Source organism: Hemitrygon akajei, chromosome 16 (assembly GCF_048418815.1).
Source record: "Hemitrygon akajei chromosome 16, sHemAka1.3, whole genome shotgun sequence".
In the NCBI taxonomy this organism is placed as follows: domain Eukaryota; kingdom Metazoa; phylum Chordata; class Chondrichthyes; order Myliobatiformes; family Dasyatidae; genus Hemitrygon; species Hemitrygon akajei.
The window spans coordinates 1,651,484-1,670,191 of record NC_133139.1 but is presented as its reverse complement, the minus strand read 5'-3'; the positions used below and the strand labels follow the sequence as shown (position 1 = coordinate 1,670,191).

Genomic DNA, 18,708 nt, shown 5'->3' with positions numbered 1-18,708 from the left:
TGAGGGAGCTCAGCAGGTCAGGCAGCATCTATGGAGAAGAATAAACAGTCAACCTTTCTGGCTGAGACCCTTCATGAGTTAGTATGGGCTTGAAGAACCGAATGGCTGTCTTTTATGTCAGAAGAATATCCGAGAACTTCATGGCCGATGTTGTTTTGTATTTACTGAGCTCCATCTGTTTGCATTGTTTAACTAAATTCCCCACCTGCCTTGTGTTGTTTTTACTGATGATTCTGATTTCTATCTGACATCTCTTCAGGGTAAATATAACTGACTGCTTCACTTTTTTCTGTATGACAATTGTAGGCCTTTACCTTGGAAAATGTCACTTTACATTTTGCATCTTTTGATTCCCTTTGAGTTAGTGTTATTGCAATTATTTTGGGTATTTGACTTTTCACTAAGAAGTGTTCTCAGGAGAAGACGTCTTTCCAAGGTCTTCCTGAGGCGGTTGCTAGGCAACACTCAAGCATTTGGTACCTGATGAATCCCCCATCTGGTTGGAAGCTGTGTTTTTGTTCTTTCCTACCCCTTCCCTTTATGATTCACTTGAGTTTGGCCTCTACAGAAGGTGGGTGATAATTCTGCAGTTGCTGTGCTCTATTTGTTAGCCCTTTACTTTGTGAATTTGTAAAGGGTTTTGTATCACGTTCAGGAGAAAAGCTGATTGGGGGTCATGGTTAATGTGTACCCGCCCTCCCAACACTGGGCCTTCAGTCCCTGGAACTCCCTTTCCCAAATCTCTGCACTCCTCAATCTCCCACTCCTCCTTCTCCATTCAAATCAAGTTTAAGTTCAATTGTCATTCAACCATACATTAAAACAGCCAAACAAAACAGCGTTCTGCCAGGGCCAAGGTGTAATGCACAAAGCACTACCTTGTATAATAGTCAGCCTCTTCCTCACTCCTTGGTCTCTCCATATTTGGTGCTTGGTACAGTTTCCTTCCAGAAGCTTTGCAATTCCTTGTGATGTTTCTTGGAGGTGCCAGGTGCTCTTTGGATGTCAGTTGTTGTTGTACCTGTGGATTGGGGCAGAAGAACGTTTTCTTATGCTGAGATATTGGACACTTCCATGTACAAGAGTGACAGTGAATAGAGACCAAGTAGATTAGTTTAGAGTGACACACACAGACAGAGCACTGATTGAATCAGCACTGATTCTATTGAACTTTGTAGGCTTCATTGCCAATTTGCTTGGGGATTTTCCTCCTTGTATCTGGCCACAAATGTATCTTCTATTTTAATAGGTTTACATTTCAAGTCACCAGGGTGTGTCAATTTTCATTTTTTTAATTCTCCTTTCAGTCATATTTCTTTAAAAATAGCTAATTAGAGCAGTGACTTCAGTACAGAAGTACTTTATTGGTTGTCAAGTAACGGGCTGTCCTGTGGTGCTGAAAATGGTCTAGAACTGCCAGAGCCTCTCTTGGTTAAATAGTAATTGCCTTGTAAGAAGTGTTGGCTTCAAAACATTTCCCATGTCTATTACTTTTAACAATAACCTGTGACTCCATTGCCTCTGCCCTTTACACTTCCCACCCTCTCCTTCACCTTTCTTCCTGACTACCTCCCTCCCCCCCACCCAATGCCATACCAGTTCCCTTTCCTTCAGCACAAAGCTGGGCGTTTCCTGTCTGCTGGTTACACTGCATGGATCAACAGACCAGGCTGGAGCAGATAGACAGAATGGTTGCTACTTCATTGGAGAATTTAGGACTGTGTGAAGATATACAATCTAAAGGTAATGTCCTTTATCTACTGATGTGTGAACTCTTGCTCCATGAGTGGCACTGCTGGGTGAGGGTTCAAGTTCCAAAAATCCTAGGCTGACTATTAAGTTACAGGAAAGATGTCATTAAGATTGAAAGAGTACAGAGAAAATTTAGGAGGATGTTGCTGGGACTGGAGGACCTGGGTTATAAGGAAAGATTGAGTAGGGTAGGACTTTATTCCTTGGAACATAAAAGAATGAGGGGAGATTTAATATGATAGAAACATAGAAAACATAGAAAACCTACAGCACAATATAAGCCCTTCGGCCCACAAAGCTGTGCTGAACATGACCTTACCTAAGAAATTACCTAGGGTTACCCATAGCCCTCTATTTTTCTGAGCCCCATCTACCTGTCCATGAGTCTCTTAAAAGACCCTATCATATCCGCGTCCACCACCGTTGCCGGCAGCCCATTCCATGCACTCACCAGTCTCTGCATATAAAACTTGCCCCTGACGTTTCTTCTATACCTACTTCCAAGCACCTTAAAATTGTGCCCTCTCATGTTAGCCATTCCAGCCCTGGGAAAAAGCCTCTGACGATCTATGTGATCAATGCCTCTCATCATCTTATACACTTCTATCAAGACACCTGTAGGATAGAGGCAGACAAAATTGTGAGGGGTATAGACAGGGTAAATGCTAGCAGGCTTTTTCACTGAGGTTGGGTGAGACTACAGCTGGAGGTGATGGGTTAATGGTGAAAGGTGAAATATTTAAGGGGAACAGGATGGGAAACTTCACTCAGAGGGTAGTGAGAGTGTGGTATGAGCTGTAGGTGCAAGTGGTGAATGCAATTTTGATTTCAACAAATAAGAGAAGTTTGGATAGGTACATGGATGGGAGGGGTATGGAGGGCTTTGATGCAGATGCAGGTCAATGGGACTAGACAACTGAAATGGCTTGGCATGGAGTAGATGGGCTGAAAGGCTTGTTTCTGTTCTGTAGTCTTCTATGACTCTACAGCACTGAAGGAGAACTGTACTGTGGAAGAAAACATATGCCAGACATGACATTATGTGGAGATTCCATCTGCTGTTTAAAGATGTCTCAGACCCATCGATGGTAACTCAAGGCAAAACCTCAGATAGTTTTTAAATATATGAAGGGAAGAGAGAGTAGGTTGTATCAGAGAGCCAAAAAAAAAAGACAATCCATTAGTGATTGGGGAAAATTTGTAAAATTTAGCATCTACCACAGAGAAAGGGGAAATATAAAGGAGAAGAATAAGTATTGGGAATGTTCAGACCACGGAGGATGTGTTGAGAGATCTGGCAACACCGGATGTCGAAATATATCTATCCTAAATCTATTCGCTCAAATCTTGGTTCTACAGTATGTCCCCCAGTTCTAGTCTCACATACCAGTGGAAACAATTTCTCTGTCTCTGTCTTATCTATCCCTTTGATAATTTTATGTTTCCATGAGAACCCCTGTCAATCTTCTGAATTCCAACAAGTATAGTCCCAGGTGACTCAATGTTTCCTCACAGGCTAAACCCCTTCATCTCTGGAATCAAACTAGTGAACCTCCTTTGCACTGCAATATATCTTTCCTCTAGGAAGGAGATCAGAACTGCACACTGTACTTAAGGTACTGCCTCACTAGTACCTTGTAGAGTAGTATCATAACCTCCCTGCTCTTAAATTCAGTCTCTCTAGCAATAGCTAACAATCCATAAGACCATAAGACATAGGAACAGAATTAACCATTCAGCCCATTGATACTGCTCCATATTTGCCTTCTTGATAACCTGCTGTACCTGCAAACCAACCTTTTGTGATTTATGGAGCAGGAGCCATCAGGAGAAGGGCGACCCTAATCAGATGAGTGGGGAAGGCTGTGGTGATGAACTTGGGAAGTGGGAAGGTGAAGGTGATGGACTTTGGGAGGGGGAAGAGAGAGGTGATGCACTTGGAAATGGGGAAAGGTGATGGTGATGTTCTTTGGGAGGGAGAAAGTTGAGGTGATGCTCCTGGGAAGGGGGAAAGGTGAATGTGATGCAGTTGGGAGGGGGAAGAGAGAGGTGATGCACCTGGGAAAGGGGAAAGGTGATGATGATTATCTTTGGGAGGGACAAGGTTGAGCTGATGCTCTTGAGAAGGGGGAAAGTGAAGGTGATGCATTTTGAGAGAGGGAAGAGTGAGGTGATGCACTTGTGAATGGGGAATGGGGAAAGATGACGGTGATAAAATTTGGAAGGGAGAAGGTTGAGCTGATGCTCATGGGAAGGGGGTAGGGTGAAGGTGATGCACTTTGGGAGGGGAAGAGCGAGGTAATGGACTAGGGAAGGGGGAAAGGTGACGGTGATGATCTTTGGGAGGCAGAAGTTTGAGATGATAAACACAAAGTACACTGCAGATTCTGTGGTCAACTCCACTCTCTCCGCACTAATCCTAACCTCACCATCAAACTCGCAGACAAAGGTGGTGCCGTAGTAGTCTGGCGGACGGACTTCTACCTCACTGAGGCCAAATGGCAGCTCTCTGACACCTCCTCTAACCTACCCCTGGAACAGGACCCCACCAAAAAACATCAAACCATTGTCTCCCGTACCATCACTGCCCTTATCAACTCCGGAGACCCTCCATCCTCAGCCAAAAAACTCATAATTCCCACACCCCGCACTGCTCGGTTTTACCTCCTCCCCAAGATCCACAAGCCTGACTGTCCTAGTAGGCCTATAGTTTCGGCCTGCTCCTGCCCCACCGAACTTGTATCTGCCTACCTGGACTCCATTTTGTCACCCATAGTTCAGTCCCTCCCTACCTACATGCGGGATACATCCCATGCCTTCCACCTCTTCAATAACTTCCACTTCCCCAGTCCCGACCGCTTTATTTTCACCATGGATGTCCAATCCTTATAATACACTTCAATTCCCCAGCAAGAAGGCCTCAAAGCCCTCCACAACTTTCTTGACAATAGACCTCACCAGTTCCCCCACACCACCACACTCCTCAGGTTGGTGGAACTGGTACTCACACTTAATAACTTCTCTTTCGGCTCTTCTCACTTTCTTCAAACCAAGGGTGTAGCTATGGGCACTCGCATGGGCCCCAGCTATGCCTGCCTCTTCGTGGGTTATGTGGAACAGTCTATGCTCCAAATCTATACTGGTACTGCTCCCCAACTTTTCCTTTGCTACATTGGTGACTACATTGGTGCTGCTTCCTGCACCCATGCTGAGCTCATCAATTTCATCGACTTTGCCTCTAACTTTCACCCAGCCCTCAAATTCACTTGGTCCATCTCAGACACTTCTCTCCCCTTTCTCAATCTCTCGGTCTCCATCTCTGGAGACAGACTGTCCACTGACATCTTCTATAAACCCACTGACTCCCATAACTACCTTCGTTATACCTCTTCCCACCCTGCCAAATGTAAAAATGCTATTCCCTATACCCAGTTCCTCCGTCTCTGCCGCATCTGCTCCCAGGATGAGGCTTTCCATTCCAGGACATCCCAAATGTCCTCCTTCTTTAAGAATCGTGATTTCCCTTCTGCTGTCATCAATGATGCCCTCACCCATATCTCCTCCATTTCCTGCACTTCGGCCCTCACCCCATCCTTCTGTCACCACAACAGGGACCGTGTTCCCCTTGTCCTCACCTACCACCTCACCAGCCTCTGGATCAAACATATTATCCTTTGCAACTTCTGCCACCTTCAACAGGACCCCACCACTAAGCACAACTTTCCCTCTCTACCCCTCTCTGCTTTTCGCAGGGATCGTTCTCTCCGCGACTGCCTGGTCCACACGTCCCTCCCCACAGATCTCCCACCTGGTACTTATCCCTGCAAGCGTAACTGCTACACCTGTCCCTACACCTCCTCTCTTACCACCATTCAGGGCCCCAAACAGTCCTTCCAGGTGAGGCAACACTTCACTTTTGAGTCGGTTAGGGTAATCTATTGCATCCAATGCTCCTGGTGCGGTCTCCTCTACATCGGCGAGACCCGACGCAGATTGGGGAACCGCTTTGTCGAGCACCTCTGCTCCGTCTGCCACAACAGACTGAATCTCCCGGTTGCCACCCACTTCAACTCTCCCTCACATTCCCATTCGGATATATCCATACATGGCCTCCTCTACTGCCATGATGAGGCCAAGCTCAGGTTGGAGGAACAACGTCTCATATACCATCTGGGTAGTCTCCAGCCCCTCAGTATGAACATAGCATTCTCCAACTTCTGGTAATTCCCTCTCTCTCCTTTCCCCTATCACACTTTCACTCTGCCTCCTCTTCTAGATGCCTATCACCTCTCTTATGATTCTGCCTTCTTCTACTACCCATAGTGCTTTCCCCTTACATTCCTTCTTCACCTCTCCTGTCTATCCCCTCTCTGCTTCCCCTTCCCCACCCCTTGATCTTTCCTCTGATTGGTTTTACACCTACACCTTCCCCCTCCCCCATTTTCTTTATAGGGCCCCTGCCCCCTCCTTCTTCAGTCCTGATGAAGGGTCTTGGCTTGAAACGTTGACTGCTCCTTTCAACGGATGCTGCCCGACCTGCTGAGTTCATCCAGCTTTTGTATGAGTTGAGGTTGAGTTGATGCTCTTAGGAAGGGGGAAAGGTAAAGGTGAGGCTCTTCCGGATGGAGAGGGTGAAGGTGATGATCTTTGGGAACATGAAAGGTGAAGGTGATGATCTTTGGGATGTGAGAAGGTGAAGATTATGATCTTTGTGAAGGGGGGAAGGTGAAGGTGATGATCTTTGGGATGTGGGAAGGTGAAGGTAGATAGATAGATAGATAGATAGATACTTTATTCATCCCCATGGGGAAATTCAACTTTTTTCCAATGTCCCAAACACTTGTTGTAGCAAAACTAATTACATACAATACTTAACTCAGTAAAAAATATGATATGCATCTAAATCACTATCTCAAAAAGCATTAATAATAGCTTTTAAAAAGTTCTTAAGTCCTGGCGGTAGAATTGTAAAGCCTAATGGCATTGGGGAGTATTGACCTCTTCATCCTGTCTGAGGAGCATTGCATCGATAGTAACCTGTCGCTGAAACTGCTTCTCTGTCTCTGGATGGTGCTAGGTAGAGGATGTTCAGAGTTATCCATAATTGACCGTAGCCTACTCAGCGCCCTTCGCTCAGCTACCGATGTTAAACCCTCCAGTACTTTGCCCACGACAGAGCCCGCCTTCCTTACCAGCTTATTAAGACATGAGGCGTCCCTCTTCTTAAAACTTCCTCCCCAACACGCCACCACAAAGAAGAGGGCGCTCTCCACAACTGACCTATAGAACATCTTCAGCATCTCACTACAGACATTGAATGACGCCAACCTTCTTAGGAAGTACAGTCGACTCTGTGCCTTCCTGCACAAGGCATCTGTGTTGGCAGTCCAGTCTAGCTTCTCGTCTAACTGTACTCCCAGATACTTGTAGGTCTTAACCTGCTCCACACATTCTCCATTAATGATCACTGGCTCCATATGAGGCCTAGATCTCCTAAAGTCCACCACCATCTCCTTGGTCTTGGTGATATTGAGACGCAGGTAGTTTGAGTTGCACCATATCACAAAGTCCTGTATCAGTTTCCTATACTCCTCCTCCTGTCCATTCCTGACACACCCCACTATGGCCGTGTCATCAGCGAACTTCTGCACATGGCAGGACTCCGAGTTATATTGGAAGTCTGATGTGTACAGGGTGAACAGGACCGGAGAGAGTACGGTTCCCTGCGGCGCCCCTGTGCTGCTGACCACCGTGTCAGACCTACAGTCTCCCAACCGCACATACTGAGGTCTATCTGTCAAGTAGTCCACTATCCAATCCACCATGTGAGAGTCTACTCCCATCTCCGTTAGTTTGTGCCTTAAGATCTTGGGCTGGATGGTGTTAAAGGCACTAGAGAAGTCAAGGAATGTAATCCTCACAGCACAACTGACCCCCTCTAGGTGAGAGAGTGATTTGTGCAGCAAATACGTGATAGCATCCTCCACTCCCACCTTCTCCTTATACGCAAACTGAAGAGGATCCTGGGCGTGCCTGGTTTGTGGCCTCAGATTCTGTATTATCAGCCGCTCCATGGTCTTCATAACGTGCGACGATGATCTTTGGGACGGGGAAAGGTGAAGGTGATGATCTTTGGGATGTGGGAAGGTGACGGTGATGATCTTTGGGATGGGGAGGGTGAAGGTGATGATCTTTGGGATGTGAGGTGGTGAAGATAATGATCTTTGGGATGGGGAGGGTGATGGTGATGATCTTTGTGAAGGGGGGAAAGTGAAGGTGATGATCTTTGGGATGGGAAAGGTGACGGTGATGCTCTTTGGGATGGGGAGGGTGACGGTGATGATCTTTGTGAAGGGGGGAAAGTGAAGGTGATGATCTTTGTGAAGGGGGGAAAGTGAAGGTGATGATCTTTGGGATGTGGGAAGGTGACGGTGATGATCTTTGTGAAGGGGGGAAAGTGAAGGTGATGATCTTTGGGATGGGAAAGGTGACGGTGATGCTCTTTGGGATGGGAAAGGTGACAGTGATGCTCTTTGGGATGGGGAGGGTGACAGTGATGATCTTTGTGAAGGGGGGAAAGTGAAGGTGATGATCTTTGGGATGTGGGAAGGTGACGGTGATGATCTTTGGGATGGGAAAGGTGACGGTGATGCTCTTTGGGATGGGGAGGGTGAAGGTGATGATCTTTGGGATGGGGAGGGTGACGGTGATGATCTTTGTGAAGGGGGGAAGGTGAAGGTGATGATCTTTGGGATGGGAAAGGTGACAGTGATGCTCTTTGGGATGGGGAGGGTGACGGTGATGATCTTTGTGAAGGGGGGAAAGTGAAGGTGATGATCTTTGTGAAGGGGGGAAAGTGAAGGTGATGATCTTTGGGATGGGAAAGGTGACGGTGATGCTCTTTGGGATGGGGAGGGTGACAGTGATGATCTTTGTGAAGGGGGGAAAGTGAAGGTGATGATCTTTGGGATGGGAAAGGTGACAGTGATGCTCTTTGGGATGGGGAGGGTGACGGTGATGATCTTTGTGAAGGGGGGAAGGTGAAGGTGATGATCTTTGGGATGGGAAAGGTGACAGTGATGCTCTTTGGGATGGGGAGGGTGACGGTGATGATCTTTGTGAAGGGGGGAAAGTGAAGGTGATGATCTTTGGGATGGGAAAGGTGACGGTGATGCTCTTTGGGATGGGGAGGGTGACGGTGATGATCTTTGTGAAGGGGGGAAAGTGAAGGTGATGATCTTTGTGATGTGGGAAGGTGACGGTGATGATCTTTGGGATGGGGAGGGTGACGGTGATGATCTTTGTGAAGGGGGGAAAGTGAAGGTGATGATCTTTGGGATGGGAAAGGTGACGGTGATGTTCTTTGGGATGGGGAGGGTGACGGTGATGATCTTTGTGAAGGGGGAAAGTGAAGGTGATGATCTTTGGGATGTGGGAAGGTGACGGTGATGATCTTTGGGATGGGAAAGGTGATGGTGATGCTCTTTGGGATGGGGAGGGTGAAGGTGATGATCTTTGGGATGGGGAGGGTGACGGTGATGATCTTTGTGAAGGGGGGAAAGTGAAGGTGATGATCTTTGGGATGGGAAAGGTGACGGTGATGCTCTTTGGGATGGGGAGGGTGACGGTGATGATCTTTGTGAAGGGGGGAAAGTGAAGGTGATGATCTTTGTGAAGGGGGAAAGTGAAGGTGATGATCTTTGGGATGTGGGAAGGTGAAGATGATGATCTTTGAGATGGGAAAGGTGACGGTGATGCTCTTTGGGATGGGGAGGGTGAAGGTGATGATCTTTGGGATGGGGAGGGTGACGGTGATGATCTTTGTGAAGGGGGGAAGGTGAAGGTGATGATCTTTGGGATGTGGGAAGGTGACGGTGATGATCTTTGGGATGGGAAAGGTGACGGTGATGCTCTTTGGGATGGGGAGGGTGACGGTGATGATCTTTGTGAAGGGGGGAAAGTGAAGGTGATGATCTTTGGGATGGGGGAAGGTGAAGATGATGATCTTTGAGATGGGAAAGGTGACGGTGATGCTCTTTGGGATGGGGAGGGTGAAGGTGATGATCTTTGGGATGGGGAGGGTGAAGGTGATGATCTTTGGGATGGGGGAGCATGAAGGTGATAGTCTTTGGGAGGTAGAAGGTTGAACTGATGCATTTAGGATGGGGGAAGGGTGAAGGTGAGGCTCTTTGAGAAGTGAAGTGATGTCCTTGGATAGGGAGATGGCAGGAAACACGTTGTAATAAGAAATAGAGAGTTATTGAAGGTGGCAAGATAAGGCTGAAGGACACAGCAAGTGGTCCATCACTCTCCTGGCTTGTACCTTGTAGATATTAGAAAGGTTATTGGGTCAGGAGATCAGTCACTCACTGCAGACTCTGGCTTGGTCTGACAAACAAAGACTGATGTGTCTGGTCAGGCTGAGCTGTTAGCCAGTGAGGACACAGGGAATTTTTGTTGATGATCATGGGTAATATTAAGGGTAGGTGGTTAGACTTTCCCTTGTCAGAAATATGGTGTACAAACCAGTGATCAATTTGATTATTGTCAGTGAATGTCAGGGTGTGGCAGATATGATTGTGTACACACTAGTGATCAGTTTAAATGCAGTCAGTGTCAGGGTGCTGAACCAGAAATATGTTGGAAGAAAATAGGATTGATCTAAAATGGGCTGGCACTGGCTGATGGCCCGATTGGCATCTTCTGCCCATCAGTAATTCCGTAATTCCAAAATTTCCATCTATACTGATGGAGAATGAGTGGGGCACATGGAATTCAATACAAGAGCGCCGAGAGCTATGGATTTTAGTCTTGGTATGGCGGGACGGGTAGGTCCTACACTGTGCACAACCGGAATGCGGTATCGCACTGATCTGGGCTCGCACACACTCATTATTTGTGAATCTCGCAGGAAGCAGTGGCGGTTGCTGGGCGCGTGTGCTCCTGAGGCTCCCTGGGCGCAGCAAGTAGAGTTGGCCCTTCACAGTACCAGAGACATGGCTTCAATCCCGATCTCTATCTGCGTGGAGTTTGCATCTTCTCCCTGTCAGCCCGTGGGTTTCCCTCAGTCCGGTTTCCTCCCGCATCCCAAAGAGTGCACGGGCTCTCTGGGTTAATTGTTCACCTGGCGTGTTGGGGTGTGGCCGAATCCAGCGGGTTACCCAGAACATAGGATTGGAACTCGGTTCTCACTGCTGACGACAGGAACGAGGGGACTCAGAGTTTGGATGTGGGATTCGTATAGCATTAGTGGGTGACTATTGGTCAGCAGGGTCACGGAGGGCTGAACGGTTTGTTCCCGGTTCTGTCTCACTCTCCCTCACTCCGCACAAAGCTCTGATTAGATCTTTTCACCGTGTCCATGCTGACAATTCCGCGTGGGTCCTGAAGGGGAGCGGCGCTCTCTCAAGGTGTGAAGAACAGTAGAAATACCATTCGGCCCCTCGACTCTAAACCAGGGCTAGTCTGTACTCACGGGGACCCTTCGCCCTCGCGACTTATTGACAATCTGTGTCTGAAACATACCCGAATTCATATACATTAGGATTCAGGGTCTCCTTATCGCCAGTCACCTCATGTGTGGACACTCCTGTGCCTAGCGTCACTTAATGGACGTACAATCAATCTATGTATATAAGGTATCTTATGTTTTATATTTATTGTGTGCTTTTAAAAATAATTATTGTTTTCTTTATTCTTTTGTGTTTTTCGTGCTGCATTAGGTCCGGAGTAACAATTATTTCGTTCTCCTTTACACGTGTGTACAGGAAATGACATTAAACAATCTTGAATCTCTTCCCCACAGATGCTGCTCGGCCCGTTGTGATCCTCTGACAAATTGAGTGTTGCTCCAGATAGAGTTTCCCCACGCAGACCCCCATTCCCGAGTTAAGCAGGCAACTACTGGCCCAGGTCAGAGGTTGCTCCCCCCTCCCACTTCTTTCCGTGACGGATCCCGCCGCTACCCACCCCAGCAGCGTGGCCTGCCGTCTACAGGAACGGTTAGAGTGGAAACGCCACAATCCCTCCCCTCCGTAAACTGGGGCGGTTTACCAGCGCTTCCCTTCCTCCCCCCCCGCCCCCCCCCCATCAGCACCTTCGCGTTCCGTGTGTGGGAGCTTGCTGTGCATTACCTTCTCCGCTGTACAGTCCCAGTATCGCCGGAGCTTGGGAGTGTCCTGAGGTGAGAAGCGCTACATAAACGCAGAGAGGGATTTTGTTCGGCTGCCGGGGAGTGCGCGGCGCGGTCCCGGTCGGGAAACCGTGGGCGGGGGCGCGCTCTGACTGACTGGGCGCCGGCTTTGTTCGCCGGGGGTGTCGGCGCCGCCAGCTGCATCAACCTGCACAGTCCCGTCTCCGCGCTGCAGGCGCCGCACATTTGCCCCCATCGGGCAGGGACAAGTCCGGGACACTCCTCCACACCGGTGCAGGATCGGAAATCGGCAGCGCTCTGGTTGGGAGAGCGGTTCAGTCAGCACGGTCCGAAGCCCGAGCATCTAAGACAAGAGCTGCGGCTCTCGTAGCCTCGGTATGTGAAGTCCATTCTTCTGTAGGTCGCCGCCGGGCAAGGGACCGGACCGGGCAGTCACTGAGCGGCTGGCCAGCTGCGCTCCGCGGTGTCCAGGGTCGCGCTGCCCAGGTGACCGCTTCCCGGGTCCTTTCTCTTAACAACTCCGGTTTTTATTTGGGGGTGGGGAGAGTTGGCAACGGAACGGGTTGTCATCATGATTTATGGTGTCGGTACGGCCGGGGGTGTCAGACCCATGATGGGATTACCCTCGTCCCCGTACCCGGCCAGAGTCACACCGGAACACGGGAAAGGAACCGTGTAGGGAGAGGGTAGAGGAAGAGGGATGTGGGGGGAAGAGAAGAGATGTGGGTTTGAAAACGAGATGGGAGGGAGACACGGGCAGCAACAAAGGGATTAAGGTATCAAACAAAAGATGCCGCCGTAGGAAGGAGGAAGCGCGGAGCGCTCGCTTGATACCCCCCTCCCTCTACCCCGGGATCAATCTCCATTGATGGTTTCTGCTGTTGTCCGCCGTCTCCGAATCCCCACACAGCCGGCAGGGTTCAGCGGGACTCGGAGCCAGGCAAAGTTGCCCACTGAGCTGGCTGTTGTTACCACCAGATGTGGACATAAGTGCCCGCTCTATCGGCTGCTGTCGTCACTAGATGTGGACACAGTGTCCGCTGAAATGGCCGCTGTTATCGCCAGATGTGGAAACTGGGTCCGCTCTACCGGCTGCTGTCGCCGCCAGATGTGGAGAGGGTCCACTGAACCGTCTGCTGCCACCACATCTGGACACAGGGTGCCCGCTCAGTGGGTTAAAGGGTCTGTGTAAATCGCTCCACCCTGTAGAGCAATGGGGAATGTGGGAAGAGTGAAGTTCATGGAAAACTAGTGGAAAATAGGATTCTTCTGTGAGCTAGCAGAGTTTCGATAGACGGAACGGTCTCCTTCCAATCGGCTACCGTTCGCTAGATGTGGGAGACGGCGAGTTGCACTTTTCATTGTGTGCGTTGTTCGGAATTAATTGAACTCTTAAATACACGATGCCCATTTAAATTCACCCATCATGGGAAAAGCACGGGAGGTGATTCTCGGCCCTTTGCATTCCGTGCAAACCCAACAACTTGCGGTCCCTCTGCCGGGGAGCACCCTTGGCGAGAAACAGCTCCCTTTGGACCGGTTGTTTGGAGCCGCGGGGTTGCACTGTGTCTCCCGTGTTACAGCAAACAATTCCTGAGCTCAGATATAATCCTATTGCTGCCGGAACTCTCCACACCAGCTCCGGATTCCCGTTAAAACCGCTGCAAATCCCGCACCCGTTCCCCAACGAGCGGAGAGCGGTCTTTTCGAATAGCCTTTCTGTTGCGACTAAACGGAGAGATCGACCTCACTCTGAAATTATTATTAACATTATAATAGTAAGCACATTAAAAATCAGTAAATAAGATAGCTTGTATATATAGATTGATTGTATGTCCATTATTTGACGCTAGGCACAGTAGTGTCTGTTCATAAGGGGACTGACGTAGTGGTGGTTGGGGGTGTGTAGGGGTGAGTTAGTGGGTGGAGGTGTTGATCAGCTTGAGTGGTTACGGACTCCCGGTTGCTCCCGCAGCCGGATCCACGTATGGCTTTTCTGCACAGCCATTCCCCCAGTCCATAAACCCAGCGGCACATCATCTCATCACCCCGGAACCTCTCCCAAAGTGAAGTGAAAGTAAAGAAACCCTTTCTCCCTGCGCACACAGCGAGGTCACCACTGTTGTTGGAACACATTTCGCACTGTGACCGCCCGCTCTCACCCCCCCCCCCAACTACTGCTGGATCCTTACAGCCCTGTCTCTCAGTCGCTACCTCCCCAATCCCAGATGGACCGCAGGCCCTCAGCCGATGGTCTTCCCCCCCTCGACTTAACTGTCAGACTTAACAAACACGTCGGCAAATAGTCACTGAACATAGAACAATACAACACACTACAGCCCTTAGGCCCACAATGTCATGCCAACCTTTCAACCTACTCTAACATCAATCTTACCTTTTCCTTTTACATAGCCTCTGTTTTTCTTTCATCCATCTGCCTATGGATGAGCCTCTTAAATATCCCTAAAGTATCTGCCTCTATCACCACCCTGGATCAGACTATATCACATTAGACTTTGCTCTCTAATGCCTAATGAAAGGCTCTCTACCCTTCCCAGTCTGTGCCTTGACCTCTGCTCAAACAGTTTTCTCTCATCTCAAGCACAGGTTCTTTACTTCAGCCAAGTGCAGGCAAGCCCTGTTGTTGGACATCTCCCTGTGCTGAACCCATCCGGTCTGACCTGCCTGCACAAGGTGGTCAGTTGCTTTCCCAGTCTGGTCTTCCTTTCACTGCCTGAGCCCCTGCAGGTTTATCACATTGAGGACCAGGGCAACTTCTTCCCCCCTTTCTCCCAAGGTACCCTGAGGTCCTCCCACGGGATAATGGAGGGAAGAGGGGGAAATCCTATGCCCCCATTGTTGCTTTTTCATTTTCCAGCATGTGTTCAAGATTCAAGATTGTTTAATGTCATTCCCAGTACACAAGTGAAAAGGAGAGCAAAATAATTGTTTCTGGATCTGATGCAGCACCCAAACACACAATAAGTATAAATACTTATGATAGCTAATATACATAGATTGATTGTCTGTCCATAAAGTGACACTGGGCACAGGAATGCCTGTACATAAGGGCACTGACAGGAAATGATAAAGTGGTGGTGGCTGGGGGTGTGGAGGGGTTGATCAGTCTTACTGTTTGGCGAAAGTAACCGTTTTTGAGTCTGGTGGTCCTGGTGTGGATGCTACATAGCCTCCTTCCTGATGAGAGTGAGACAAACAGTCCATGAGCAGGCTGGGTGGGATCCTTCATGATGTTACTGACCCTTTTCCGGCACCTTTCTGTATATATGCCCTTGATGGTGGGTCAGCTGGTGCTGGTGAGGCATTGGGCATTTTTGACTACCTGCTAAGTTCCTGCATGCTTATCAAGTTGAAGAGCAAAGCAACTTCTTTCAAGGTACCTTGAGGTCCTCCTGCAGGCTAGCAACTGGGAATAATGGAGGAATGAAGGGAGAAACCCTCTGTCCCAGGTTGACAAAGCCCTGTCGCTCTTATGCGTACCAGCACAGTTTTATGTTCTCCACCTGTTGCTACATGATCCAGTGACCTTGGTCTTGTGGAATCTCTCTGCACCTACTGAGGACATGTCTCAAAGCCTGTTTGCCCTCCCCTGTATCCAGTCCCCCTCAACACCTCACTGCCCAGCTTGGTCCCCAGTCAATGACTGTGTCCTAGTGTCACCTTTAGGGACCCAAACAATGCAGGCAGAAAGGTGAAGGAGCTGACAGAGGGCACAGATAATGATAGAATGGTGGGGCAGAATGAGTTCCAACAGGAGAAAGTAAAACTGGCAATAGGCAGAAGCCAATAATTTCAATAGAAATTTGAGTGGATTTCTCAAGAAAGGCCATTCTGGGGTTCAGGGAGAACGGAGGAAAGGTTGAAGAGAACACCATTAGACCATAGGACATAGGAACAGAATGAGGCCATTTGGCCCATGAGTCTATTCCACAATTCCATCATGGCTAATTTATTACCCTTCTTAAACTCATTCTCCTGCCTTCTCACCGTAACAGTAGACAATAGGTGCAGGAGTAGGCCATTCGACCCTTTGAGTCAGCACCACCATTCAATGTGATCATGGCTGATCATCCATAATCAATGTCTCGTTCCTGCCTTCTCCCCATATCCCTTGACTCAGCTATATTTAAGAGCTCTATCTAACTCTTTCTTGAAAGCATCCAGAGAATTGGCCTCCACTGCCTTCTGAGGCAGAGCAATCCATAGATCCACAACTCTCTGGGTGAAAAAGTTTTTCCTGAACTCTGTTCTAAATGGCCTGACCCTTATTCTTAAACTGTGGCCTCTGGTTCTGGTAACATTTTACACCCTGACTAATCAAGAACATATCAACCTCCACTTTAAATATACTTAATGACGGCCTCCACAGCCATCTGTGGCAATGAATTCCATAGATTCACTACCCTTTGGCTGAAGAGATTCCTCTTCTTTCTGTTCTAAATAGATCTCCTTCTATTCTGAGGCTATGCCTTCTGGTCCTAGATTAATCCAACATGGGAAACATCCTTTTCATGTCCACTCTATCTAGGCCTTTGAATATTCAATTGGTTTCACTGAATTTCCCCACATTCTTCTAAACCCCAGCAAGTACAGGCCATCAAATGCTCCTCATACGTCAACTCTTTAATTCTCAGAATCATATTCTCCTGAAGGGGGGACAGTACAATGGGGGCATGGAGAGGGTCGTAAAACAGTAGAGCTGGCCGAATTTTGTGTGTGTGTGTGTGTGTGTGTGTGTGTGTGTGTGTGTGTGTGTGTGTGTGTGTGTGTGTGTGTGTGTGTGTGTGTGTGTGTGTGTGTGTGTGTGTGTGTGTGTGTGTGTGTGTGTGTGTGTTGCTATGGATGCATATCTGTTCGTGCATGTGTATGTGCGTTTGCCTGTCTGTGTGTGTGTATCCATGTGTGTGTATGTTTGTGTATGTGTAGGTATGTGCCTGAGTGTATGTCTGTGCCTCTGAATGTGTGTGAGTGTGTGTATGTGTGTATGTCTCTGCATGTGTGTGTTCAATCTCAGTCTGTGGAATTATTTTCATTGCTTTGGGCTGAGCTTGTGAACAAGATTGTCACAGCCTAGTCTGAGTAATGGGCCTTTGCGTTCTATCTCTCCGTATCTCCATACTTCACCGCTCAGTGAACAACTGCTTCTTTGATTGGAGTCAGTTGTGCTTTTAATAATTCCAGCCATGTCGTGGGACACACTGTGAATGTTAAGTCGAAAGAAGCCTGGCCAAGCTAGTTACAGGTTTTGAAGAAGTGAAAACCAACCTTGTTCTGTTCTGCTGATCAGAGAGGAGTCAGACGTCTTGAGGACTTGATCAACTGGTTGAATGGTGTCACACCTGGTCCGTTGTGTTAATGAGAAGATGGAAGAAAATATTTAAAATATCTTCCTATGGAATATTAGCCAGCTCCCTCCCCCTTTCCCAACACCTCTCCACCTAAAGCACTGCCTGGACAGAACTCCTTTGTACCCTGTTTCATGACCACTCTTTCAATGTGTTGTAGGATAGGGGTGGTAACCTGTGGTATATCCTGTCAGCCCTGGGGATTTATCTATCCTAACTTTTTTCAAAGTACCAGCACATCCTTTTTCTTAACATCGACATGTTCCAGTATATCAACCTGTTGTACACTGTCGTCACATTCAAGTTCCCTCTCACTGGTGAATACTGAAGCAAAGTATTCACTAAGGACCTCCTCTACCTCCTCTGACTCCTGGCACATGCTTCCTTTTCTATTCTCGATTGGTCCTACACTCACTCCAGTCATTCTGATGTTCTTCACATACATGTAGAATGCCTTTGGTTTTTGCTTAATCCTACTCACCAAGGCCTTCCCATGTCCCCTAACTCTCCAAAATGCTTTCTTACGTTCCTTCCTGGTTGCCTTGTAACTCTGTCTGATTCTTGCTTCCTAAACCGTTAAGTAAGCTTCTTTCTTCCTCTTGACTAGATGTTTCATATGTCTTGTTAACCATCTCTTCACCAGCCCATCCTTTCTCTGCCTTCATTGGACAAACCTATCCAGAACCCCATGCAAGAGCTTCCTAAACAACCTCCACATTTCTGTTGTGCCTTTCCCTGAGTATATTCATTCTCAATTTGCACTTCCAAGTTCCTTCCCAGTAGCATCATAATTACCCTTCCCCAATTAAATACCTTTCCATACCATCTGCTCCTATCCCTGCCTGAGACTATGGTAAAGGGGGGGGGGGGAGTTGTGGTCACTGTCTCTGAAGTGCTGACCCAGTGAGAGATCTGTCACCTGACCTGATTCATCTCTGAGTAGCAGATCCAGTATGCCCTCACCTCTAGTCAGCCTATTCACATATTTTGACAGGAATCCTTCCTGAACACAGCTAACAAATTTCACCTCATCTAAGCCTTCTGCACTCAGGAAGTTGCAGTCAATATAAGGGATTTTGAAATCACACATTCATTGTGAAAATCCTACCCTTAATTGTCATCCCAAGATGCAAATCCAAATTAAACTTCATCTGCTATTTCCCCAGCTGATCTAGATCCCTCTGTAAATCCTGATTACCATCTTCACTGTCAATGACACCTTTCTTTTTCAAGTCATCTGCAGACCCACTAACTATACCTTTTTACATTTTCATCTAAATCATTAATATACATGACAAACAACAATGGGCCCAGAACTGACCCCTGAGGCGCACCACTAGTTATGGGCCTCCAGTCTGAAAAACAACTTTCCACCATCTCCTCATCTCCTACCATCAAGCCAGTATGTGTGCAATTAGCCAGCACCCCCTAAATCCC

The 18,708-nt window shown here is 48.0% G+C and overlaps 1 protein-coding gene across 5 annotated transcripts in view; it reads left to right on the top strand.

The window, feature by feature from the left end:
• The first annotated feature begins 1,638 nt into the window (after nucleotides 1-1,638).
• The window catches only part of ncanb (neurocan b), a 416,144-nt gene continuing 399,074 nt past the window's right edge, over nucleotides 1,639-18,708 (top strand). The window contains exon 1 of one of the 5 annotated variants that reach the window (XM_073068065.1): nucleotides 1,639-1,743. The gene's annotated coding sequence lies outside the window, so the exon portion shown is untranslated. Of the gene's footprint in view, nucleotides 1,744-11,834; nucleotides 11,936-11,981; nucleotides 12,281-18,708 lie in introns of those variants that run through there. The other 4 variants (XM_073068064.1, XM_073068066.1, XM_073068062.1 and 1 more) reach the window with 4 other exon arrangements.